At 45.3% G+C, this 27055-nt stretch overlaps 1 protein-coding gene across 5 annotated transcripts in view; it reads right to left on the reverse strand.

The window, feature by feature from the left end:
• The window catches only part of AUTS2 (activator of transcription and developmental regulator AUTS2), a 1216826-nt gene that overhangs the window by 160832 nt on the left and 1028939 nt on the right, over positions 1–27055 (reverse strand). The gene's annotated exons all lie outside the window — the stretch shown is intronic.

A 27055-nucleotide genomic window follows, 5' to 3' on the forward strand; every position in this document is an offset into this window, starting at 1 on the left:
CCAGCTTTACGCTGGCTCCTCTGGGCGAACCCAGAAAGCGTACTGCAGTACACAGCTCTCCTGGAACAGGCGGAGGAGGCCGCCTTTCTGAGCCCCCCGCCCCCTTCCTCTGCAAACCCCAAGTGTAAATCTTGTCCTTTTGCAGTCCAAGCTGCTTAGACATGCCTGGATGGGGGCAGGAACGCAAAGACGACCAGAAATTCATTTCAATCCACTCTATTCCTACATTTCAGTAATTACAAAGTTAGCATGACATATAAATGATCCATTAATTGAAATATGGACTACACCAACTCCAATATTTGTGGTATAAATCCATATTTCATTAAACAAATCCAATAGGCAAATATATCAAGGAGAACATGAGAGCATTTATATTTAAGTATGGGATCAGGAGCTAAAAGACCATCTTCTGTCCAAAACAGACCAAACAGACCTAAAGCTTTTTTTTTTTTTTTTTTTTTAAAGCTTTTAAAAAAGAAAAAGAAAGGACCTTAGGTAAATTTGGAATTAGGTGGGGCTGGTGAGACAGAGAGGCTGATGATTGAAAATTAACTTCAAGGAAATCCAGGGTCAGCATATATGGTCAGCTCAGACAATCAGGGCCACCAGTTGCCATGGTCCAAGATGCGCCCGCTTCTGTTCAGCCTGCTAAGTGAGGCGGCAAGAGGATGGGTTCAGGCCCCACCATATATGTTGACTGCCCTAACCATGTAGGGCTGGCTTTTAGCTGTGGTTTTTTAAAAAAAATTTTATTCCTTTTTTTTGAGATGGAGTCTTGCTCTGTTGCCCACGCAGGAATGCAGCGGTGCAATCTTGGCTCACAGCACCCTCGGCCTCTCAGGTTCAAGCAATTCCTGTGCCTCAGCCTCCCGAGTAGCTGGGATGACAGGTGCCTGCCATCATGCCTGGCTGATTTTTTGTATTTTTAGTAGAGACGGGGTTTCACCCTGTTGGCCCAGCTGGTCTTGAACTCTTGGGCTCAAGTGATCCTCCCGCCTTGGTCTCCCAAAATGCTGGGCTTACAGGCGTGAGCCACCGTGCCCGGCCTAGCTGTGTTTTAAATTGAAGGGTTGGTTTGCACGGAGCCATCCATGCTGCTACCCGAGCTCTTTTTGCATGAGATGGTTTCCATCTCCAAGTGGCATCTGCAGAGGGGTGGCATCTGTGGCAGTACAGCAAACCTGACTGCCTCGCGATGCATTTGAACCTGCCACCAGGACCTCAGCACTTACTAAACTCATCCTCTCTCCCATATGCATTTCCTGACATCCTTACATCCAGCTGAAATCCCCACTTCCACCCATGTCTGCCACCCCTCCCTGTTCCCTCAGTCCAAAGGAAGACACTGCCATCTACCTACCCAGCTGCCTGGGTCACAAATGGCACCCAGAGGCCTCTTTTCGTTCCCATCCTGAGGCTCCTCCTTGTGTCCAGTTTCCCTACTGCTGTCTTAATTCGGGCCTCAATCATCTCCTTTGAATGTAACAGCATCCTACCTGGTCTCCCTGCTCCAGTCTCAACCTCCTGTCACTGCATCTTACAATGACCAACCAAGCGAGCGAAAATGAAAGTTTTCATACACAACTTGCCAAGGAAAGTTCTGATTACCGGATTTTTTTTTTTTTTTTGGGCGGAGGGAGGTGTAGGGATAACTATTAATAGCATGGTCTTTTACCCTCAGAGTATCTCAGTTTCAATGATAAATTATAATTCTAGCTAAAACTCACATCACTTCCCTTCCTCATTAACTCGTATTACCTTCAGGAAAACGTAAAGGTCCTAAAGCTTCAGATCCAGGTTTTGTAGAGCCTGAAGCTTATATAATTTATATAAAGATATATAGAAATACACTTTTGCAAATTAAAAAAGGAACAAAGGGCTGGGCGCAGTGGTTCACACCTGTAATACCTGCACTTTGGAGGCTGAGGTGGGTGGATCACCTGAGGTCTGGAGTTCAAGACAAGCCTGGCCAACATGGTGAACCCACCTCCACTAAAAATACAAATATTAGCTGGGCATGGTGGCAGGCACCTGTAATCCTAGCTACTGGGGAGGCCGAGGCAGGAGAATAGCTTGAACTGGGAGGCAGAGGTTGAAGTGAGCTGAGATCACACCACTGCACCCCAGCCTGGGCAACAAGAACGAGACTCCATCTCAAAAAAAAAAAAAAAAAAGGAACAAAGACCAACATGGGGCCCCTCCCTAGGAGCCCTGCAGCTTAAACTCCAAGAGCTCATGGTACATCCATCACACCACGGCATATGAACATGTTTTTGTGATTGGGCCTCTGCTGAACTCTTTGGGCTCTCTCTGCATTGCCCACATGGCTCCCAATGCATTGCTTTGCTATACCTGTGCCCTGTGCTTCAGCCACAATTTCTCCTCATAGTTAGATCAACGAGCCACCTTCTTGCATGCCTCCATACGTGTGTCCATGCTTTTCCATCAGCCAGGCGCAAGATGGGGGAAAGAGTATCCCACAAACTTCCATGCGACTTTCAGGGCTTGGTTTTAATATCGCCTTCAGGAAGCCTCTTTTGGTGACTCTGTGTAGGGGTCTGTACCCTTTCTTTGAAGCTCCCATGACATCCTGCCACTTTCATCCCAACCGTTCATTGCACAGCACAGAAATTCACTGTCTTTTCCTCCACCGGGTACATAACAGATGCTAAATGCGCGTCTAGTAACTGAATAAGCCATTCTGAGAACAAAGCATCCCTTTTTCCATTGCATGTGGGATCCCTGCTAAGGCTGGACACTTGGCTTGGAAAGGGATGGAGAATGACAAGAACTGGCGCCAGCCCTACCCTGTAAAATTCCAGCTCTGCTCTATCTGAACCAGGGCAGTTACCAAACTAGAGCAAATTGTGATTGAGTGTTGGCAGAGATGGAATAATAAGCTGGTACTGATTAATACCCAAAGACTGGGTTAGTAGTTCTCAACTATGTTTGCACATTAAAAACATGCTCCATGGCAAAAGAAGCTATCAACAGAGTAGAGACAGTCTACAGAATGGGAGAAAATATTTGCAAATTATGCATCTGATAATCCAGAATCTGTAAGACACGCAAATAACTGAACAAACAAAAAACAGCCCTATTAAAAAATGGGTAAAATATAGACACTTATCAAAAGAAGACATACAACATATGAAAACATGTTCAATATCACTAGTTATCAGAGAAATGCAAATCAAAACCATGATAAACTATCATCTCACACCAGTCAGAATGGCTGTTACTAAAACGTAAAACAACAGATGCTGGCAAGCCTGTAGAGAAAAGGAATGCTTACACACTCCTGGTGGGAAGGTAAATTATGGAACGCCTACGGAAAGGAGTTCGCAGATTTTTCAAAGAACTTAGAATTACCATTTGACCCAGAAATCCCATTACTGGGTATATATCCAAAAGAAAATAAATGTTCTACCATAAAAGACACCTGCACTCATCTGTTCATCACAGCACTATTCAAAGAGTGAAGACACAGAATGAACCTATGTGCCCATCAACGGCGGACCGGATAAAGACAGTGTAGTACATATACACCATAGAATACTATGCAGCCAGAAACAGCAACAGAATCACATCCTTTGCGGCAACATGAGTGCAGCTGGAGGCCAGTATCTTAAGTGAATTAACGCAGGAACAGAAAGCCAAATACTCACTGTTGTCATTTGTAAGTGGGAGCTAACCACTGCGTAGACATGGACATAACATGGCAACAGCAGACACTGGGACTACAAGAGGGGAGAGGGAAGGACGAGAGCAAGGGCTGAAAAACTACTGGGTACTGCGCTCAGTACCTGGCTGATGGGAGCGTTCAAACTCCAAACCTCAGCAGCACAAAATATATCCATGCAACAATCTGCACATGCACCCCCTAAATCTAAAATAAAAGTGGAAATTATTTTTAAAAATGAGTTATTAAAAAATGTATATTTCATTGTCTGGTACCTAGCCCCAGGGATTCCCCCCCCCCCGCCGCCACCACAGTAGGATACAGTCCTATCAGTACTTTAAAAAAAAAAAAAAAGTTTTTATGTTAATTAATTTTTTTTTTTAGAAATAGGATCTTGCTATGTTGCCCAGGATGGATGAAAATTCTTAGCTTAAGCAATCCTCCCACCTTGGTCTCCTGAGTCGCTGGGATCACAGGTGTGAGCCACTACATTTGGGCATCTATCAGTTCTTTAAAAAAGGTCTTCAGAGCAGGCACGGTGGCTCATGCCTGTAATCATAGCACTTTGGGAGGCCGAGGCAGGTGGATCACCTGAGGTCAGGAGTTCTAGACCAGCCTGACCAATATGGTGAAACCCCATCTCTACTAAAAATACAAAAATTAGCTGGGCATGGTAGTGTGTACTTGCAGTCCCAGCTACTTGGGAGGCTGAGACAGGAGAATTGCTTGGAGACAGGAGACTTTCTTGAACCCAGGAGGCGGAGGTTGTAGTGAGCCAAGATCGTGCCACTGCACGCCAGCCTAGGTGATAGAGTAAGACTGTGTCTCAAAAAAAAAAAAAAAACATTAAATTTAAAAAATTTAAAAAAAGGTCTTCAGAAGATTCTAGAGCTGAAAAATAATGATTTACCCAATTTTGTATTAGTGTAAAACCACCATTTAAAACATTTTTGCTCACAATTGGATATGGTCACAGTTAACCACTTATCTGTAGCCACAGATGTATGTGGTCTATCACACATCATGTCGTTTACTCCTGATGAACCAGGGACTCCTGTTACATGTTTGTACAGAGGGGCATGACGACCTGGCACTTCCTCACTACCTCATGGTGCAGTCAACAATGTTTGGGGGGTGTTTGGTATAAGCGCTTATCAGCAACATGAAGAAGTAATATTTAGCCTTTGTTCTCAAATAGCTTACAATATTTTAGGTCAAATCACAACAAAAGTTGACAGCAAAAGAATATTCACAAGCCTGTAGCCAATTGAGTGCCATCTGAGTACTGGTGAGGAGTGCTTTGTGTAATGATGTCCCCCATGGCAGAGCTGTGATTGTCGAGTATTGCGTGAATCCCAAATGTTGAACACGTGGAGGAAACAGCAACTTCAACAGCTGTAAACTGGGAAATAACTCTGAAGTCATATTGGACACACACTCATTCATTCATTCATTCCTGCTACTTACTGCTACAAACATGCATCAAGCACTTGGCTACATACCACACATAATGGTGGCTTCTAGAGATACAGGGGTGCAGAGGACAGAGATGACCCTCTAGTTGGATGAAATGTATTACAATAGAGTCTCTAATTCATTATGCATCAATGTTCTTAATTGCTACTGTGGTGAGCGACGTACAGGGAAAAGTCCAGAGTCCTGGAATGTGAAAGATGATTATAAGCCAAGGAGCACAGAGATCTCCCAAGAACACAGGAGGTAATGAGCGCAACCTCAGTGATGAGCCAAGCTGCTGGCTGTGGTGTGGAACAGCCTTAAGAGCAAACTGGTGAGCCGAGGCGAGCTCAGGATTTGCCTCCCTGCTGGACAAAATCCTCTCTCACTGGCAGAGAGAAACCTGTGGGGACTCACACAGTGCCATGCGCAGATGGGGTTTAATGAATGTGGTGATGATAATGGTGATAATTATTCAAATTCTTTCCTATCTGTATACCCCAGAGAGGCCAGTGTTGCCTTTGTCATCTGACTAAATCTATGAGGTGACCCTCTTTCCTAGGTTTGTGCTGTAACGTCTTCCCATGTGGGGCACAGTGTGTCTCCACCTTACACCACTCTAGGCAGCATATGTTAAGCAGTGTGCTAGATATTCAGGAGGTCCCTGGGTCCTCCTGCCATTTACGCCAGGGCCAGGGGTTGGGGCTTGCATGGGGACTACCTCAAAACAGAAAACATCAAATGTGGGGACCAGAAAATAAAATTTGTTGCTTATACTTTATCTCTTTCAGAAAACAATTCAAGGAGAATTAAATTAAAAGATATATACAATAAGGCTATTAAAACCAAAACAGAAAATCAAACACCTGGTTAACGCAGAGGAAGCAGATTTCGTAACCATCAGGGCTAATTAAGTCCATATAAATGAGTGCTGAATTGAACTCTGGAGTTCTGGGCAGATGAGGCAAAATGTAAACAGTGGGTCACATCATTTGCATTCTCCATTGGAAGGAGGTCCCATGGTTCTTCCAGGGAGACCAGTACATCCTGAGTATTATACAATACGCTCACATCTGAATGGTCTACATCTTTAGTAATGAATAGCTTTCACAGCACATGCAAGTTATTTTCATGTTGATTTTTTACAATTATCAATCAGCCCAAGGTATAAACATTAAAGTATGGTCTATGAAAGATAATTCTAGTGAGGAAGTTACGTTAATGCTATTCAAGCAGGTACTTTCCCGATAGTCTAACTTGATGGAAGGAGACAGCGAGGATTACCAGAGAGAGAGGGAGTGCCTCCCTTGGCAGATCTTCAGGGAACATCACTTTTCCTTGCCATTTCGGGGAAGAGCTGCAGAACAGCAGTTCATCAGAAATAGCAGAGAACACTCTGAAGTGTGGCTCATTTCTGACACTGTGTAAAGATTGGTACCCATATTTTGGTTGCCCAGAATGGCCATCATTGTGATGAAATATAAAACAGAGAAGTGGGCTGGGCGCAGTGGCTCACACCTGTAATCCCAGCACTTTGCAAGGCCAAGGTGGGTGGATCACAAGGTCAGAAGTTTGAGACCAGTCTGACAACGTGGTGAAACCCCGTCTCTACTAAAATTACAAAAAATTAGCTGGGTGTGGTGGTGCATGCTTGTAATCCCAGCTACTCACGAGGCTGAGGCAGGAGAATCACTTGAAATTGGGAGGCGGAGGTTGCAGTGAGCCAAGATACGCCACTGTACTCCAACTTGGGCGACCAGAGCAAGATGCCGTCTCAAAAACAAAACAAAACAGAGAAGCCTGGCCAGCACTCTTGGCAGTGTGAAGGCTACCTCTTCTCATGGTGACCTTTTCTGGTCTCTGGTGCATTTTCAAGAAAGCCAACATTTCCCATAAGGAATGGCTTTAGATCTAGCGATTTCCCTGAACAAGTCACATGTTGAGACCCTGAGCACTACTGTCCAGTAGAACTTTCTATGATGATGAAAATGTTATGTATCGTCTGATACAGTAGCTGCTATGAAAGACTACTGTACTCTTGAATCTGGCTTGTGTGTCACTGAGGAACTGAAATTTAAATTTTATTTGACGGTGGCCGGGCGCGGTGGCTCAAGCCTGTAATCCCAGCACTTTGGGAGGCCGAGGCGGGTGGATCACGAGGTCAAGAGATCGAGACCATCCTGGTCAACATGGTGAAACCCCGTCTCTACTAAAAATACAAAAAATTAGCTGGGCATGGTGGTGCGTGCCTGTAATCCCAGCTACCCAGGAGGCTGAGGCAGGAGAATTGCCTGAACCCAGGAGGCGGAGGTTGCGGTGAGCCGAGATCGCGCCATTGCACTCCAGCCTGGGTAACATGAGTGAAACTCCGTCTCAAAAAAAAAAAAAAAAAAAAAATTTTATTTGACGGTAACTAAATCAAACTCAAATAGCCACAGGTAGCTAGTGGCCACTGTATTGGACACAGCAATCCTAAAAATCTACATCCAGGAATTGAGCAGAATGACTGTTGGTTTGCGAAGTTTCATAAAAGACATTACTCATAACCTACCCTAGCTGTAGATAACCTTCAGAGATGCTCTTGCAGGCTTCTTGGGAGAGGTCATAAACCAGAAAACTCTCAGGCACTTGAACAAACTGGTCTGCTAAACGAAACTATTTCATACTGACCAAATGCGTTTTGGAGAATGCCTGCCAAACACAGCAGTTGCGGCTTTGACGTATCTGGGGTTGGGCCATGATGGTATTGGATAACTATGAGGACCAAATGCTTCCTGAAGCCATACCTAATTCCTATATAATCTGTGGTCATAAAACACCATCAAGCACACAAGTGGCCACTCTCTTGCTAATTGCTATGGCAGGAGGGCAGACGGAGAGTTCACTGACATGTGGTAATTAACTCCCACTTTTAATGGTCTAGAATAAAACACATCTCTGTTTTCAGCACCTGTGATTAAGATCTCACATGTCTGGGTATCATTTTGGCCAACCCCCAACTCTTGCAGTGGTAATAAAATACAGTCTTCACAAGAGTATCAGTGGCCAATGGTTTTGGCTAAGTTTGGCCCTTAGCTGACTTTGGTCCACTAAGAAAAAGGCTGATGAAAGATATGTGAAAGCTGCCAATAGTTCTGGATCCATTTTTCCACAAGTTGAAAGCACACAACCATTACATATGATGTTTAGAAATATGAATTAAGTTTTGTCATAATTCATTAAAGCTGATTTCAGGGAAAAAAAATACAAACCTTTTTTAAGTCTTATATTTAATAACAAATAGAACTTTGGATTGCTAAAGAACATTCTTGGCAAGTGGAAGTCAAGGAATTATACAATAGAAAGCCAGTGATCCAACTGGAGGAAGTTTTGATTCTAAGAAAGTCTGGGGGTTAGTGGGAACGCAGAACAACCAAGGGCCTGGGTAGCAACGGCGGGGAGGACGGGAGCTATTGGAGCTGGCTGAACACCGTGTTCTGCTCAGCAAGAATGTGCTGCTTAAAGAGCAACCAGAGCACTGACCAAAACAGATGCCAGGTCTAGACGCCAGGATGAGGTGCAAGTTCAGGAACAGAGGACAATGGCAGACCCCTCAGGCAGGACAGAAGACTGGTCAAAGATGCATTTTTAAGAGAACTTGGAGAAAGGGGGGTTTTGTACGAGACCACAGAGAAATGAAGTTGCCAGGACATCACTGCTCCAAGATTAGCCAGAGGAACTTGGTCTGAACATGCCTGTTAAGAATGACTATGTTGGCCAGCTGCAGTGGCTCATGCTGGTAATCCCAGCACTTCGGGAGGCAGAGGTAGGCAGGTTACCGGAGGTCAGGAGTTTGAGAGCAGATTGGCCAACATGGAGACACTCTACTAAAAAATATAAAAATTAGCTGGGCATGGTGGCGCACACCGGTAGTCCCAGCTAGTTGGGAGGCTGAGGCAGGAGAGCCGCTTGAACCTAGGAGGTGTTGGTTGCAGTGAGCCGAGATCGCGCCATTGCACTCCAGCCTGGGTAACAGAGTGAGACTGTCTCTCCTAGCATCCCAGGACAGCTAGCAACGCTCTGCATTGGTCCACTGTGTTTGCTACAGTTTGCGCTAGGCCTTCTTCCTTAATCTTTGCTTTTGCTGTGATCCAATTTAGGCACAATCGTCAGTTTAAAAATAAGTGGAGCTGAACTTTTGTGGGTTTGTGTTCCTCCATCTAACATCCTGCACAAGGAGCAGTCCCTTACCTCCTATCCTCCCACCCCTTAAATATCTGGCCTAAGGTGGGACATGTGATCAGAAAAACTAAAATGTCCGTGACTTTTGAGGAAGGAAAGGGTTGTATTTGGGGTTAATCCAGAGAAACCTACACGAGGTGAAAGTTGCTAGAAATGATTTGGAACAAGCTGGGCTTAGTATTCAGAAGAGGATTTAAAAATGGTTCAGGTGGCGAGAGAGCTCCTGCCTGTTGCAATCATTTTGCAGCAACCAAATGACCAGGACATGGGAGAAAAAAAGGGGAGAACCCACCCTCCCAGTGCATAACAGTTTGAGTCTGTAATCCTGGACCTGAAATGCCAGAAGGAGCTACCCAGGCAGCACAGAGGCATGGAATGTGCGCTCCTGCTCCTTGCAGAAGCCTCGCTGCGGGCAAAAACGCCCAACCCTTCCACATGCTGTTCATGAGCATCCGGGAAGGGGAGGAAAGAAGAGATGTATGTGAACTGGAGCTTTTCCCTGTTTTTCCAAATTAAATACGCCACTGCTCTTCCTTCATTCTCTTGGCCCTTTCCCTATCCCACTGTCACCATACCGCGGACCCTCATGGCCCTCCATGTGCTCAGCTCAGAGCCTGGAGGAACTGGAAATGCTCCCGACGCTGCTCAGCTGCTGAACGGGTCTTCTGGCCATGACTCTTTCTTGCAACCCCTCTCTGGCAACCCTCCTCCGAAGTGTCCCAGTTTCCTCCCTGCCCCTCGATCTGGTGCCAGAGGGGAGGGTAACAAAACACAAAACAAAAACACAACAAAGAGGCCCCACGAGCCAGTGCCAGAAGCAAGGAGTGGGAGAAATGGAGCCCAGGGGCGTTCTCCTCCCTCAGGAAAATTAAAAGACAGATGATCAACTAGCTCCCAGAAGTTCTGCCTGGGGCCTAAATGAAATAAATGAAAAGGGTGAGAAATCCTAATGAAATCACCAATCCAAACAGCACCATGACCTGAGGGCACTGAGGGTCAAAGTTCAGGACAATTCAGGGAGAAGCAGTCAGGTCTGTGGTTTTACCGCCCAGGAGAGCAAAGGGGCTGGCCATCTCCTTTCCTCCAGAGCTCAGCGATGGATGGCGTGGCCAAGCCCTGCTACAGACGGATGCCCTAAGGTGTGCCCTTCAGCCTGGGACCCCTTGAATGGGAAAATCAGGGTGTGGCTACCGCTCTGCTAGAGGACTTCTCATTTCCTGAAAGGAGCTGTGTGCTCAGGTTCCTGCTAAGTAAGGGGATATGATTGTGTTTTCAGCTTCATTTCGACTGACGCTAAACAATAAATCTATGGGTTACAGGATTCCACCTGTCAAAAGTTGCATTTACACGCAGTTTTTCAGGAGTGTGTCTGTTCTGTAAATTGAGGTACGTCAGCGCTAGTGCTAAGGAGGAGGGCAAGAAAAGAAGGCGCATCCCGACCTCCACCCGTCCACAGCGCTCCAGTGCGAAGGGAGAGGTGCGGGTGGGGCATGGGCCCTGCGGGACTCCGCACCCCTGCAGGGCGGGGCAGGGCACTAAGTTCTTCTCAGTGGCAGTGCTGTGCACAAGGCCTCTGCCTCTTGTCTTAGCTGCTGCCCAGCCTTCCAGCTCTGCGGCTGGGACCCAAGTACCTGACCTGTGAATGGGCGCGGGGGTGAGCCATGGGTGGAGGCCGGCGCTGGGAGCCTGTGTCATTAGCAACAGAGTCAGGAACAGAGGGGCAGGGAGAGGGTGACAGCATGGGAACCCGTCTGAAATGCTGACAGAGGCAAATTCCCTCTTCTCCTCTTCTACTTGAAAGGGGTCGCATCCTTCCTCCAAAGAGGCAGTTCTCCCTCACCCACTTCCTGGCTGCCACTGCTCAAATGCTAATTATGACATAAGGGTCAGATGGCAGCCCGGACAACACCTCTCGAGAAACAAAATGCAGGGGTTACACAATACACAATGTATTTTCTCCCTTTGGCTGTTTTTTTTTTTTTTAATACCTTGACCAGCACTTCTTCTAATTATTTTAGAGGGAAGAGGGAAGAAAGGAAATCAAAAGATCTGCTTCAGAACACAGCTCTCTCTTCCTCTCCTGGGGTGAGCTTGTCTCCTGTGAGATAACAAGTGTGAAGAGCATGGCAGGCCGCACGCACTCCCCAGACAATGGCCAGGCAGAAAAAGGAAGCGGCTCCGCGCAGGAGGCAGGCAACCTGCTGGCAGCAAAGGGTTAAAGTCCACAGCATCCTCCCGCGCCCCGTCTGCCTTTCCGTGAAGAATACAAAGCTCAGTGGGGCAGGGAGGAAACTCCCACCGGGCCCCTATTAAAACAGATCAAGTCACACATGTCGATAGCCCCATTTCATAGATGCTCTAATTTGTTTGACAGGAGTGAATCCTGCTGCTCCACGTCGGGCAAGAGGGGGGTGGGGGGAAGGTCTGCTGGAAAGGGAGACCCAGGGAGAGCTTGGTGGCTTTCTGTATCTGGTCTTTATAAAAAATTCAGCCATGCTTTGAAAACAGGGTGTGTCCCAAGTAGAATACCATCCTTAGGCACATATGTATGGTGTGTATGTACACACACACACAGTGTATTGTTCTGATCTAACTGTGAGATGTTAAAAAAAGGTACAATAAAGCTTTTCCCTCTCCCAGTGGAGAAGAGGATCAAACCCTGCTCTCCCTCCAGTAATCCTGATAAATGCAGTGCCAATGTTCTAACAAAACGCAGGGCTGCTGTTCCAGAGCTTTTCTTTCCCTCTTGTGCTGCTTTTGCGTTTTTTTTCTCTTGCTCTCTCTGTCTTTCCTTTTCTCTCTCTCTCTGTCCCCTGCCAAAGGCATTAAAAAGAGATGGGAACCACTCCACCAAGCATGTGTGTGTGGTAGGGCTGGGTGGAGGGGATTCTAATCCATGGTCCTACTTTGCCGGGGAAGCAGGTTTTGAACAAGACCCCTGGCACACATGAGATGAGGTTAGTGATTACAGTTTAATTCTTAATAGGGCATAGCGTGCTCTGCGGATATGAAATATACAATACGGGGGAAATGGAGTCCTTTCTACAATTAGTTTTTCCTCTCAGCTAATGAGGGTCAGAGGAGAATGAAGGCATAAACTGAGAGCTAAGTGAAACCCAAGAGGCCGAGCCCTCCAGGGAGACACTGCTGGAGGGGGGCCAGGGTGGCCTCGGCTTTCCCGCAGGAGTACCGGATTGCAGGAGGTTAGAGAGGATGTCAGGAGCTCAGAGGGCTGGGCCTCCTCGTCTCATGCAGGCAGCGACTGCCCAAAGAGGCAGAAAAGCCCATGGCAACCACTTGGCCTCTCTACAGGTCTCATGGGACAGGGACCAGCCCCAGCCGTCACCAGAGGTGTGTTAATGCCTTGTTCTCTCAATCAGTAAGAACGTAACTGTTAACTGGTAAATGTGCACTCTGGTAGATGTCAAAAACCTGGTCTAAGGAAAAGAAGATACAAACACGTTTATCTAGAGCTTCCTTCGAAGGTTCCTCCTAAAATCTAGGTGGAGTCATGTCTGCCAAGGTTTCTTTCCTCCTGCTCCAAGTTAAGTTGTTAAAGGGAATACATTTTCTGGAGATTTGAAGCAGAAAGACAATCAGAAATACTGGGCAAAAGTAGCAATCTTGAGGAAAATTCTTTCTGTTGTGTGTAAATGGTTACATTTCTGAGTAGAGGTGGAGGCAAAGAAATGGACGTGAATTTCAGCCCTAGTAGATTCACAAAACCGTGATTTCCCCAGACTTAACAAAGTTCTAGTACTTACAGGTTGAACTTTTCCAGCTCTCCCCTTCCTCCTCTCCCTCAGTCACTTTCTTAGGAGTCCCTCATGGACTTCCTGTATTCATCATATGAGAAATAAGTTCACTGGCGGTCAGATCCCACTAGCCCTTGGACTCCAGTGAAGGAGAGTCATACCTGAAGGAGGGTCTAGTGGCCATTTAGTCCCAACCATTTCCTCAACCAGCAGAGCAGGCAGCACGTGAAGTCAGAGTCTGCAAGGACTTTTACTTGAACGCAGATGTGATGCTAGAAGGTGCATCTTTTGAGGGAAAGGCCAAGGAACTATTGAAGACACTGGCCCTTATACCACTGGGCCACTGAACCAACGCCAGTGGTCACCCAGCTGCGGCTGCCTTAACATCACCTGAAAAAAATAAATCCTTAATTGTTTCAGACGCTGCTAGTTAAGCTGTTACTTGCAGCTGAAAGCACTCCTAAGCGACACATAGTCTGACTACCGGATCCTTTTTTTCCCCCTCTTCACCTCTGGTCTCTGAGGATGAAGTGCCCTGTTTCTGCTAATGAAAATTCTTCTCTGCTCTTAACCTCATCTCTTAAGATCTCCTCTGGGACTGTGTTCCATCAACAGTGCCATCATTCCCTCTGTAATAATTCCTACTTCTTGGCCTAAAAACATGCTCAAGTTTCTCCAACCAAAAAAAAAAAAAAAAAAAATCTATTTTACATCCTATTTGGGGAAGAATTTCCTTGGGGTTGGGAAGCACACTGACTTACTTTAAAGATATGTGATTTTTAACCATGACCACTCTACTCGTTCATTCCCATTCTCATTTGCCAAGTGTCTACTGCACACAGATGGTATGCAGAGCAGTGTCAGGCACTGGCGACTCAACAGCATGTAGAAACAGAGACCTTGCCCTTGTAGAGCTTGGATCATCAGATAATCGGACTATAAATGCAAAATGGCAACTGCCGTACACAGCAGGGCACATGGTGTCACCGGGCAGCTGCATCAGCCCTATCAGCTGTTAGAGCCAAATGGTACCTCGGCACTCAACCCGAGAGACAGGGAGAAGGGTGTGAGGTCTTTAAGGCCGGCGCTTGGGCTCAGATCCTGTAGCCTCCACATGGTCGCTATTAGGCGCTGAGAGGCTCTGAGCCAGTGGCTTCACCGGCCACACGGGGCTGGTGACCGTGCTCCCAGCTGCAGTCAGGAGGAAATAAGACCCCTGCGTAAGAGTTTTAGCACAGGCCTAGCACTGGCTTCATGTTAGCAACGATTCTTCCTTTTGTTCCTTCCACTTCTCTGTGAACTCACTAATGGAACAGTGAACATTTGAAGATGTACAGAAGCTAAATTCATGTGTGCCTTTTTTCATTGTCTTTCTGGAGAAACCCCTCCTTTATCTCTGCTAAAATAAAACTTTCTGGGCTGGGTGTGGTGGCTCACGCCTGTAATCCCAGCACTTTGGGAGGCCAACATGGGCGAATCACTTGAAGTCTGCAGTTCGGGACCAGCCTGGGCAACGTGGCAAAACCAACGTGGAAAAAGACAAAACTCAGCTGGGTGAGGTGGCAGACACTTGTAATCCCAGCTACTCGGGATGCTGAGGTGGAGAATCACTTGAACCAAGGAGGTGAAGGTTGCAGCATGCCAAGATTATACCATGGCACTCCAGCCTGGGTGACAGAGCTAGACCAAAAACAACAAAACATTGAACAGAACACACTGCCCTTTTGCCCTGTCCCTGAATTCTTATTAGGACACCTGTATACCCGAAGAAAGCAGCACAGCTGACTTCTACCTATGCCAACCAAGGGCCACATACATGTTGGGGTGTGGAGGGCTCCTAAACAGAACAGATGATTTTCCTCAAAAAAAAAAAAAAAAAGAAGGCATAAACCTTGTAGAACACTTTTTTCCCCTAAGCCCGAAAGTCAACAGAAAAATCTAGACTTTTCCTGACCCTTGTAAGCAGAGCAGTGACAAAAGACATTGCTTCCCCAGAGGGGCCTCTCAAGCCTCTGCTCCCTTTATGCAAGATTCTGGTTCACCAGAGGGGAGCCTTACATCAGCAGAAGTTGTATCTGGCAAGGGGTGTGCTGGGAGGTACACCTGAACAAGGATCCAGAGATCAGCCGCTTCTTTCTTCCCTCCAGGCATTTCTAATAAGTTCACGCACATCCAGGACTCCTGGTGTTTCCTGCTCCACCCTCCGTAAACCCTGCCCTCCACCCCATCACCCAAGGCCTATGTGCCATCTCCTTTCCAGCTACAGGAGACTGAAATCAGGCTAAATCTTCCTGATGTCATTGACCTAGAGCCTGGGAAAAGAAAAAGACAAGGGGGGAAAGGTCCCATGTTAACCCCAATGTAGCCAGCCAGTTGTTCTTCATCCAACATTCATAATTTTTATTACTAGAGAGCCACCCTGGGAAGGCCTAAGCAGATAAGCCGCACCATCCAAGCTGTGAGTTCAGCCAGTGTCCAGTCTGCAAGGCAGAAAACAATGCATGTGTGATCCCGAGCTGGGCTGCCTGGGGTGCTGGTGCAGGTTAGCCCCGCAGCCGGCCAGACTCTGGGCCCCTGCCAGGCTGCCGACCAGCCAGGGGAAGTGAATGTGCTCAGCGTGAGAGTGCCAGCTGGCTGGGCTTTCTCCCCAGGGGGGAGGCTGTAAGCACAGATTACCAGTGACTTTGTTCAGTTCTGCTGCCGTGCTCCCTGAGGAGAGGAACATCACAGCCCAGCATCAGTACTAATAGGCCCTGATGCGCCAGACCTAGGCTAAGAAGGCCAGGATGGGGGTGGGGGTGGGGTGGGGTGCAGCAAAGAGGAGGACAAAAGCCACGCCTCTGAAACCCTCAACACAGACTCCAAGGCTGACAAGGAAGGCTCTGCTGCACGTTCCAATCCCTGCCTTACCGCAGGAAGGAATAATTTCATCACTTTCTCACTATTTACTGTCCACAGCAAAAAGAAACCCTCACACCTCCATTTAGCACCATTGTGGGAGTCCCTAGAGTCCAGTAAATTACAGAAGAGAAACTAAAACTTTCCTTTGCTTCATTTCAAGGGCCTGTGACTGTGAAGTCATAGGAGCTGCCACATCCAAGGCGTTGTCATGGAGACAGTGGTGGTTGCATAACTGATGTTGCTCCCCACTTTCACAAAAAAAAAAAAGTAATTTAAATTTTTATGTATAAGACCAGTTCATTAGACTGAGAAATTAAATTGATAATTTCTTATTTTTTTCCTTTGCCAGAGGAATTTCTGAGGAGAGGTGTAGACTAGCTTGCATGCAAGTTTGCTGGGATTTTGGCGGTAAAACATCAACTGTCCAGTGAGGATGTGCAGGTTCACCCAGCCAGTCTCGTTTCTGACTTCAAACTGCTTTATTCCAAGAGAAAAACATGGCTCCCTCACTGGCTTCGTCAAAGCCCTGGCTTCCTGTTTCACCGCCACCCACTAACTACCCCAGCCTTCATCTGGGGAGTGCTGTAATTCATTTGGAGCCTGGGATTTCTGTCACTTTTAGGTACTACTGGGGCACTAGCCTAAAAATCAGTGTGGAAGTGGATGTGAATGCATGTTTATGAAATCACAGGCAGGTGCACAGTGAAGCCCAATTTGACCACAAGGGTGATTACCCAGTCATGTCGCCCTGTCTGGAAGACTCCAAGGAGCCAGGGATCATGTTCTGATTAATTTCTCTTCTTGCATCTATGGATCTTGCTTTGTTCCATTCCCCTCCTGTTTAGGAGCCTCCTCTCACCAATCCCTCTCTCTGAGTGACATCCAGGCATCTATATCCTCTGGGCTCAGCAAAGAGCCTCCTCCCTGCTGTCCTTCTTCTGTCCATCCCTGGGGTCAACACTGTCACAATAGGACTTACTGAGGCCATCTACCCTCGGCAACCCTCCCCTCTGCTCTCCAGTAGCCTGCTTCTGAAGTCCCCAGGCTGGGAGGAGGGAGACTTAATGAGTTCTCACCAGGGTCAATCCCTAACAAAACACACCTAACACAATACCCTCCTCATCGCCTTTCATAATATGTAGGCAAGCTGTCATCAGAATCTACTACGACACTCCGAAAATCTAATATTACTTGCAAAACGGCATTCTATATTCTCAGTGGAAATGTCTCTACAGCCTTGATTTCAGTGGCTCAATCTAGAAAGGAATGATGCACTTTTAAGGCAAAAAATACACACATACATATAGATGTATATATATGCCTCTCCAACCTTTTTTCCTCTTGCTATTCTGGGGCTTGTCTTTAATGAGCAGCTCCAAATGACAGCTTTAATCACTGCCTCTGGCCACTGAAAGAGGCCGCTAATGATAGGAAAGAACATAGGGCCATTTGCATCAATCAGCTCCAGTCTAAATCACTTTTTATGATAATGCACCCAAGCGAAGAAGAAAGTCTCTGATGTCGCCTGCATGATGATGTACCACCGTGCCGTCTCCCTAGCTCAGACCGCCACATAAATCTCTTAAAGAGGCATGCACCCCACCCTGGACGGCCCGCCCAGCACTGCCCTCATTTTCTACACCATTAATGATCCACCACCAGGGCAGAGTCATGAGGGGCTAAGCAATCTGTTCCTTTAGCTCCTGTTCTTGGGGATATACCCTCTGATAAAAAAAAAAAAAAAAAAAAAGGTAGAAAAGAAGAAATAAATCCTAACCCACTTAGAACTGCTTATGACATGATCTCATTTTGTTTGCTCTTTAACCTCTTAAATAAAAGTGAGGGTGGATACATTGCCAAACTTGGTATTTGTTAGTCTCCTTGAAATGGCAGGTCATGCTGTGTGATGAGAACAATGAGGTCTGGGTTCCAGCCCTGGGCTGCCCAGGCCAGTGTGACCTTGGGTAGGTCTTGTTGAACTTATTGGACCTCCGTTTCCTCAACGTGAAGGACAATACTAGGTCATCTCCAGGGTCCACAGCCGGTAGTAAAATACTCTGACTCTAAGACTATTAGAAGACTTGATCTCTATGTCTAGAATCCCATTCTGCTGGGAAAACAGGTTGATCTGCCTCTTCCAGGACCAGAGGTCTGAGCAACCACAGCTCAGGATGTCAGATGCAGTGACGGGCTGTCTCTACAGGGACTCCTTCCAAGCTAGAAGCCTGGAGAGGACTTCCAATATTTTGCATTAACTAAATACAAAGTATTGAACAACTGCACAGTCAGTTCTGATGCTGAGATGGTTTAAACACAGGTATTTTAAAATTACATGTTCTTTGTAGAATAAAGAAGCCTATGGTACTTTTCTCCTTTCCCTAAAACTACAAAAATCTATTAGCAGCTAATAACACGGGGTCATTTGTTCCCGTGTTAAAGTCAGGTGCAGGCAATTTCTGCCACTTTGAGTATAACAACCAATGCATGCCTTTGTGCATACATTATACATACTCCAGAGGGTTTCCAATTTATTATTTGTATATTTAGAGAAATGCTGCAAGTAAGCCCATTTCTAAGGCTCCCTCTGTAGAAAATATTACTATTCCAATGAATATGACTCTCAGCACATCACTGAAGTCACTATTCAAGTGTGGTTTGGATGCCCACATGACGGACTAATTAGTAATTATTTTATTATGCACAAGGCTGTAAGTGGCATTTCGGTAAATGTGAGTTAAAGCACATTCTGGTGAGTGAATATGAGACTTCATTCCTCTGTGCTTCATACCTTTCCACAGTCCACAGTAAAGTGCAGATAGTTATCCATTGTGACTGTGTAACTGTAACAAAAAGACTTGATATAAGAAATGGCTTCCAAATGTTAGAAATTTAGGAAGGTGAATGATAGCTCCTTTTAGAGCCATTTACCCACTGGATTACTTAGGATTACGTTGACTACAAGAGACACACAACTTAAGATAACAGTGGCTCAAACAAGAGTTCTCTTTCTCACATCAAAGCCCCAAGGTAGGCAGCCGAAGGCAGGTATGGCACTCTGTAACGTCAGGGACATAGCGTTTCTCTAGATAAGCTGCTGTTTTTGCCTCACTGCCTTCCTTTCCCTAAGCTACATCATGGTCCAAGATGGTAACTGCAGCCCAACCAGTATGTCCGCATTCTAGACCACAGAAGGAGCAAGGGTGAAGGGGGCATGCCCTTGACCCTTTCAGGACACACTCTGCAAGTAACACTTCACTCTTTCGTAAATACACACTGGCTAATGGGGAAGAGACAGTCTGCTCAATAAATAGTATTGGGAAAACTGCACACTTCCTTGCAGAAGAATGAAATGAGGCCCTTATCTCACATCATGTGAAAAAAAATTAACTCAAAATGGATTACAGATTTAAATGTAATACATCACCTGCAGCTGTAAAACTCCTGGAAGAAAACTTAAGGGAAATACCCCAGATATTTACAAAGATGTTTTGTATATGATCCTAAAGGCAGAAATAGACAAATAGGATCACATCAAACTGAAAGTCTTTTGCATAGCAAAGGAAACAAACAAGAGAGTGAAGAGAACTTACTAAATGGCTGATGGCCAGGCATGGTGGCTCACGCCTGTAATCCCAGCACTTTGGGAGTCCGAGGAGGGCAGAGCACCTGAGGTCAGGAGTTCGGGACCAGCCTGGCCAACATGGTGAAAACCCGTCTCTACTAAAAATATAAAAATTAGCCAGACATGATGGTACGCCTGTAATCCCAGCTACTCGGGAGGCTGAGGTGGGAGTATTGCTCGAATCTGGGAGGCGAAGGCTGCAGTGAGCCGAGATCGCGCCACTGCACTCCAGCCTAGGCAACAGAGCGAGACCCCATCTCAAAAAAAAAAAAAATGGCTGAAAATATTTGCAAATCATGAATCTGATAAGTGGTTAATATCCAAAATAGTTTAGGAATTCAAACAACTCTACAGCAAGAAAATAACACAAACAAAAAATGGACAAATGACCTAACTAGACATTTTTCAAAAGAAGACCAACAAATGGCCAACAGGTATATTTAAAAACTGCTCAACAGTCCTAATAATCAGGGAAATCCAAATTAAAACTACAATGAATACCAACTCATACCTGTTAGGATAGGATGGCTATTATCAAAAAAGATGAAAGACCAACCGGGCAACACAGTGAGACCTGGTCTCCATACAAAAATTAAATATTAGCCAGGTGTAGTGGTCTTCACCTGTGGTCATCCCAGCTACCTGGGAGGCTGAATTGAGAGGACAGCCTGAGCCCAGGAGGCTGAGGCTGCAGGAGCTGTGATCACACCATTGCATTCTAGCCTGAGCAACAAAGTGAGGAAAAAAAAAATGAGTGGTAAGTTTTGGTGAGAATGTGGAGAAAAAGAAACCTTGCATGCTGCTGGTGGGAATGTATAGCCATTATGGAAAACAACACGGAGGCTTCTCAAAACATTAACACTATGGGCTGGATGTGGTGCATCACGCCTGTAATCCCAGAACTTTCAGCGGTCAAGGCAGTCGGATCACTTGAGGCCAGGAGTTTAAGACCAGCCCGGCACACATGGCAAAACCCTGTCTCTACTCAAAATACAAAAATTAGCTGGGCATGGTGGCACATGCCTGTAATCCTAGCTACTCTGAGGCTAAGACAAGAGAATCACTTGAACCCAGGAGGCGAAAGCCACAGTGAACCAAAATCGCACCACTGCACTATAGGTAAGTGACACAGTGAGATTCTGCCTAAAAAAAAAAAAAAAAAAAAAAAAGAAAAGGAAATGAAAAACAGAACTTCTATATGATCCAGTAATCCCACTCTAGGGTATGTATCCAAAGGAAGTACGATGAATATGTTGAAGAGATACCTGTACTGTCATATTCACTTTAGCCAAGACATGGAATTAACCTAAGTGTCCGTTCACAGATGAATAGGTAAAGAAAATGTGCCAAAGACACACACACAATGGATTCTATTCAGTCTTAAAAAAGAAGACAATCCTGTCCTCTGGGACAATGTGGATGCCCTTGGAGGACACTATACCAAGAGAAATAAGGCAGGCACAGAAAGACAAATACTATATGATCTCATTTATATGTAGAATCTAAAAAAGTTGAGCTCATAGAAGCAGAAAGTCTAATGGTAGTTACCAGTGGCTGGGGGGAAGGAGCTGGGAGGTGTCAGTCAAAGGATGCAAAATTTCAGCCAAACGGGAGGAATGTGTTTAGGAGCTCCATTGTACAATACAGTGGCTATAGGCAATAACAATATATTCCTAGAATCACTGGAAGAAGAGATTTTAAGTGTTCTCACCATAAAAAATAAGTATGTAAGGTAATGCATATGTTCAGTAGCTCAATTTCATCATCCCACAATGTATGCACATTTCAAAACATCATGTGATACACAATAAATATATGCCATTTTATACGTTCAATTAAAATAAGTAAATGAATGCATTTAGATTTTTAAAATACCCATTGGCCAGAACTTGCTGATCTGACAGCACCTTGCTGTATGCTGGCTAGGACACGTGGTCTTTATTGCATTTAATCGGGCCAGCTGTCGAATTAAAAAATCAGTGGTTCTATAAACCAGGAAGATGATGAAAATGGATATTACAAGTCAACTAACATTCTCCGCCATATCTACTTTCCCACTGAGTAACACACCAAGGATTGTCCAGTATCATCCTGGGACCCATGCGAGAGGTTTCTAGTCCCACACAGAATGTGGGACAGGGAAGCTCTACGCACTTCTTCCTTTCATCAGGGTGCTCCATCACAAATACCTTTAATTTTCCCAAGATAAAGGGAAGTTGCTCTGAAAAAGTCATCCCAAAAAGAAATCAGCAAATAAACTGTTCCCCTAGAAAAAGCATTTTAGTCTCAAATAGTCACTTCTACACTACCAGCAGCAGCATTTTAAAACCTCCTGGACAAAACCACAGGATGCCAGTTTTTATCTGTGAAACTGTCAAAGACTGGGCTAGATGCAGTGGCTCACACCTATAATCCCAGCACTTTTGGAGGCCAAGGTGGGAGGATTGCTTGAGCCCAGGAGTTTGATACCAGGCTGGGCAACATAGTGAGACCCCATGTCTACAAAAAATAAAAAATTAGCTGGGTGTGGTGGTGCATGCCTGTAGTCTCAGCTACTTGGGAGGCTGAGGTAGGAGGATCTCTTGAGCCTGGGAAGCTGAGGCTGCAGTGAACTGTGACTGTGCCACTGCTCTCTATCCTGGGTAGCAGAGTGAGACCTATTTCTAAAAATAAAATAAAATAAATGTCAAAGACTAACAGAAGAGGAAATGCCCAGAGCTGGCAAACATCCAGTCAGATGGGCATCCTGGTATGCTCTACTATGCTTAGGGTGCCAGTGTTCCAACTCCAGTTTTCAGAAAGAGTCGTATCGTGTAACTGTTTGTAGAAATAAGGGTTTTAAGTTTCTTAGCATAACACACTGATCACCAACATTTCACATGTGCAGTTCCTTGGAGAACTGGAAATCATTAACTTTTAACTTTAAGTAAATGCAGATAGTAGAAGACCTACACTTTTACTTCTACAGCGCATAACAACTTCTCTATAAATATTCTCATTTTTTCCTAAATATAAATATCTGTTGAAGGAAATGGTTCTTTTCTTAAAAAGAACCACTGTGTACCACTTCATATAAACTTTATCATACGGGCAACATCAATAAAAACATGTGCCAAATTCATCTGCGTCTCACCTGTGTGGCAGTATCTTACAGGCTGAACTGTAGCATCACCTGAAGGAAATAGCATGGGCATTGCTCACTGTCAAGGACGTCTGATAATTGTGCTCATAGATGGAAATCACCCAACATCCACCAGCTCTACGCTTTAATTTCCCAAAGTTCCCCAGACTCTTCCAGTCGTGTCATCTGCATTGTGAGTTGCCTTGCCTGTCTAGACTTGACTTTTCCAACAGCTGAGACCTCACTGCTTCCTTCCCTGCACCACATCCTCCATATCATATACCTCCACTAGGTTCATTTTATACATACAGGCTTTCCATCAATGAATTCTGCCCAGAGGCTTCCACTGATCATATATCCCAACACAGAGAGGCATGCTTATTTTAAAAAGAGTGCATCCCTGCCAGCACTGAGGATTCCATGACTACACTCTATGGTTTTCTTACACGTGACAAGCTCTGCACAGTGACTAAAAGGAATGTCATCCTAATCACTGTCACCCTCCCCCCTCAGCAGAGGATTACTGAGAGCAGCATTCTCTTGCTTTAAGAAGTATGCCAAGTACAGAGGGGCCACGGGGCCTAACCAAAAAGAGAAACACTCCAAATTGTTCAGTTACACAGGACAAATCTAACTCTGCCCAGGTGGGAACTAGGGCTTGCTATCACTAGGACTTATTACAGGTCTCCACACCTAGCTGTCTCCCATTAGTACAAAAACTAAAGTGTCGGGGTGTGTGTGTGTGTGTGTGTGTGTGTGCGTGCGTGCGCGCGCACGCGCGCCTGTGTGCATGTCTACAAGAAGTTCTCCAAGAAAGACTTTTTTTTTTTTTTTGAGACAGAGTCTTGCTTTGTTGCCCAGGCTAGGGGGCAGTGGCACTATCTTGGCTCACTGCAACCTCCACCTCCCAGGTTCAAGTGATGTTCCTGCCTTAGCCTCCTGAGTAGCTGGGATTACAGGCATGCACCACCATGCCCAGCTAATTTTTGAATTTTCAGAAGAGATGGGGTTTCACCACTTTTGGCAAGGCTGGTCTTGAACTCCTGATGGCAGGCGATCCACTTGCCTCAGGCTACCAAAGTGCTGAGATTACAGGCATGAGCCACCACACCCAGCCCCAGGAAAGACTATTAAAGTAATTGAAGATTTTGAAAAGCTTATGGACATTGCACTATAATATAAACATCATGAAGCTTCATGTCTGCTTTATTCACTACTGTGTCCCCAGCTCCTAACAAATTGCCTGCACAGAGAAGGCACTCAGTAAGTGCTGACTAAATGCATGAATGATGCTTCAAAACCAAGAACCAAGTATGTCATTAATGTAATTATTGATGGACTGCATATATATATATATATATATATATATATATATATCTTACTTTTAAGAATCATAGATTACTAGAGTGTTAGGGACCCTCCTAAATCCTAAATCATCTAGTTAATCTCATAGGCTTCAAGTAGAGCTTCTCATAACTGTCAGATCTAGATGAGGCTCACTTTTAAAGGTCTGAAGGTAGTATAATTATCTCTTCTGATAATCTTATCCAGTGCCCAAAAAGCATTTGTGAAAGTTGATTATACAAATTGACTCATTCTTGTAATACTCAATTAAATCAGAGTCAAGGTGCTGGGGGACAAAACACTCAGGGCATACAGCACCAGCTCCAACAAGCGTTTTTTCTGCAAGCCCAGCTGCTAAAGGCTTGCTATGATTCTAAGACTGTTTTACACAGAACTGCTGAAATGACCTGCCGTGACTCTAAGACTAGTTTTACCTACCACCTCACTCACCAATCAGACCTTACCAGCTCCCAAAAGCTTCCACAGTGCCAATGAGCCTTCTTTCAAAACAATATATCACGTTTATTTTTCTAATAAAACCCCTATCTTCTCTTTGTTCTTCGAACATAACGAAGGCCACCCTGGTCAGTGTGTATTCTGCAAATTGCAATTCTGTGATTTGCTAATACAATGTTTAATTGAAAAATTCATTTCTATGTTGTATTTTGACTTCAACACCTTTGATGGGAAAGATGAACTTAGACAAAACTAATTTTCCACTACTTACTAGACAAGTTCAGGGTATGATACTGAAGTAGATTTCAGTGGGAGCTTTATATGTATATAAGAGAAAGACAGAAAAAGAAAGGAAGACAAAAAGAAAGAAGGAAGGAAGGAAGGGAGGGAGGGAGGGAGGGAGGGAAAGGGGAGGGAGTGGGAAGGTAGAAGGGGGGGGGGGGGGGAGGGAAGGAAAAACAAGACAAGGGAAGACAAGACAAGACAAAAATGAATGAACTGCTACTTATAGTGTGCAGTACCAGGAGCACCCGGTAGTAAATACGAGTTAATGAAAATGGCTGTGTTGTTAGACATCTTTTCCATGGAAGACATCGATTCCAGTCCCTCCTGGCTTGCTCAGCCTATCAACACAAATGCCACACAATTCCAGTTTTCAGACCATTATTTCAATTCGTCTCATTTAGCAGTAAGTGGTTAGTCAACGTTGAAAACCAGAAACAGGCAACGACTTCTCAGCATTTCCAAGAAAAAGAAAATTGAGCACAGAGCAAGGGCAAATGCTGTTTTATGATGCTTTAAAGTGGATACGTCAGTGTCCATAAGTTTAGCCTTAGTGAAAAACGGAAAATGTTATACTGATTTCTTCATATGTTGTTGAAAACGAAGACTCACAGAGCAAGAAGAACCCTTAAAAGATATCATGACCATCTGCCTGCTTAGAGGAACTGCCCTAAAATATTACCAAAAGAAAAGATTAGGAGCATACAAAGCAGGAGCTCCCTCAGCATTTCAGGAAAATCTTTTCCCACAGTGAAGAAATCTGATGTTTATTTTAGCCTTTAAGAATGGCAATAATTATTAAGCAAACCCATTTATATCAGATTTTCCATATTTGGGGAAACTCCTGGGTTAACTGTCTTTCCCCACTGCAAGGACAGAACCTAAATTCCCTGCCTCTCTTGCAGCTAGGCACCACGTGGTGGAAGGTACCAGAAGGCAGAGCTCTGTCCTCCAGTATAAGGCCTGCCACCAAGTACTCCAGTGGCCTGAGTGGTTCAGTCTCCTTCCTAGTCCATAGCTTCTCTGTAAGCAGAGGCAGAGGTGAGATAAGGGGTGGGCTAGATGTGCTCTAATTCCCTTCAAGCTCTGACATTCTCTAATTCTATACTGGGGAACAGCCAAATCCTTAAAGTAGGGCCCAGGGGCAAGTGTTATCTGTCCTATAAGGTGAAAATTTCTACTTTCAATCCCTTTCAAACATCCATTGTCAACAGCATGTTGGTCACTGGACAGCTGAACGCAAATCCGGCTGTTGTGACTACCTGTGATGGTTGCTGCAGAGCAAGGGTGAACTTCTACCTTATCCCATCACAGCAAGTCGAAGAGCAGCTAGGTGAGGTGCACCTCCTGCGTCTCCAGGCCTGAAAGCGTTAGTTCACGCATGCTGTGGGCACGGACACCTTGCTCTTGGCCTACCCCAGGCCATCACCAGCCTGGAGGGGCACGAAATGGAGCCAAGCAGCAGTCAAAAAGCTTTTATTCTGTGCAGATATAAAAAGTTAAGCGATAACTATTCTTCTGTGGAGAGGAATGCCACCTAAAGTGACCATCAAAAAGAATAAAATTGCCCCCCAGAAGTTCAGCCATTCATTTCATGCAGCCAATTTTTATCGAGGGGCTTGGTGAGTTCCACAAAACACACCTGCACCAGGTAACGGTATGTGTCTATTGTGGGCCAGGCATGTTTGAAAGCACTGTGCTAGAGATACCCAGGTTCAAACCCGAACAACTTCGCCTTGCCAAGCTTTGGTCTTTTCCACATCAGCACTTGAACATACATGAAACGCATATTTCTTCATTAAGAGAAGAAAGCTGCAATTTAAATTATTGGCAAAATCATCTCCCTAACAATAAAGTCTTTTTCCGTTGCTCTTCTGTTTTTCTTTTGTTGGTAGGAAAGCTCACATTTGCAGGCCCCTCCTCTAGGGCCAGGGGCTTGTATGGTTTGTTACTGGAAGATACTATTTGAGACTGATGAATAATCTCTTACAATGACAGCACTCTGACCCTCTCTAAAGCACCTGCCCCCACATCCTTGACTTGGCAGTTCTTTTTTTTTTGAGATGGAGTCTCCCTCTATTGCCCAGGATGGAGTGCAGTGGCACAATCTCAGCTCACTACAATCTCCACCTCCTGGGTTCAAGCGTTTCTCCTACCTCTGCCTCCCAAGTAGCTGGGACTATAGGTGCCCACCACCACACCTGGCTAGCTTT

Source organism: Sapajus apella, unplaced genomic scaffold (genome assembly GCF_009761245.1).
Source record: "Sapajus apella isolate SASKATOON/1434 unplaced genomic scaffold, GSC_monkey_1.0 scaffold88, whole genome shotgun sequence".
NCBI classification, from domain to species: domain Eukaryota; kingdom Metazoa; phylum Chordata; class Mammalia; order Primates; family Cebidae; genus Sapajus; species Sapajus apella.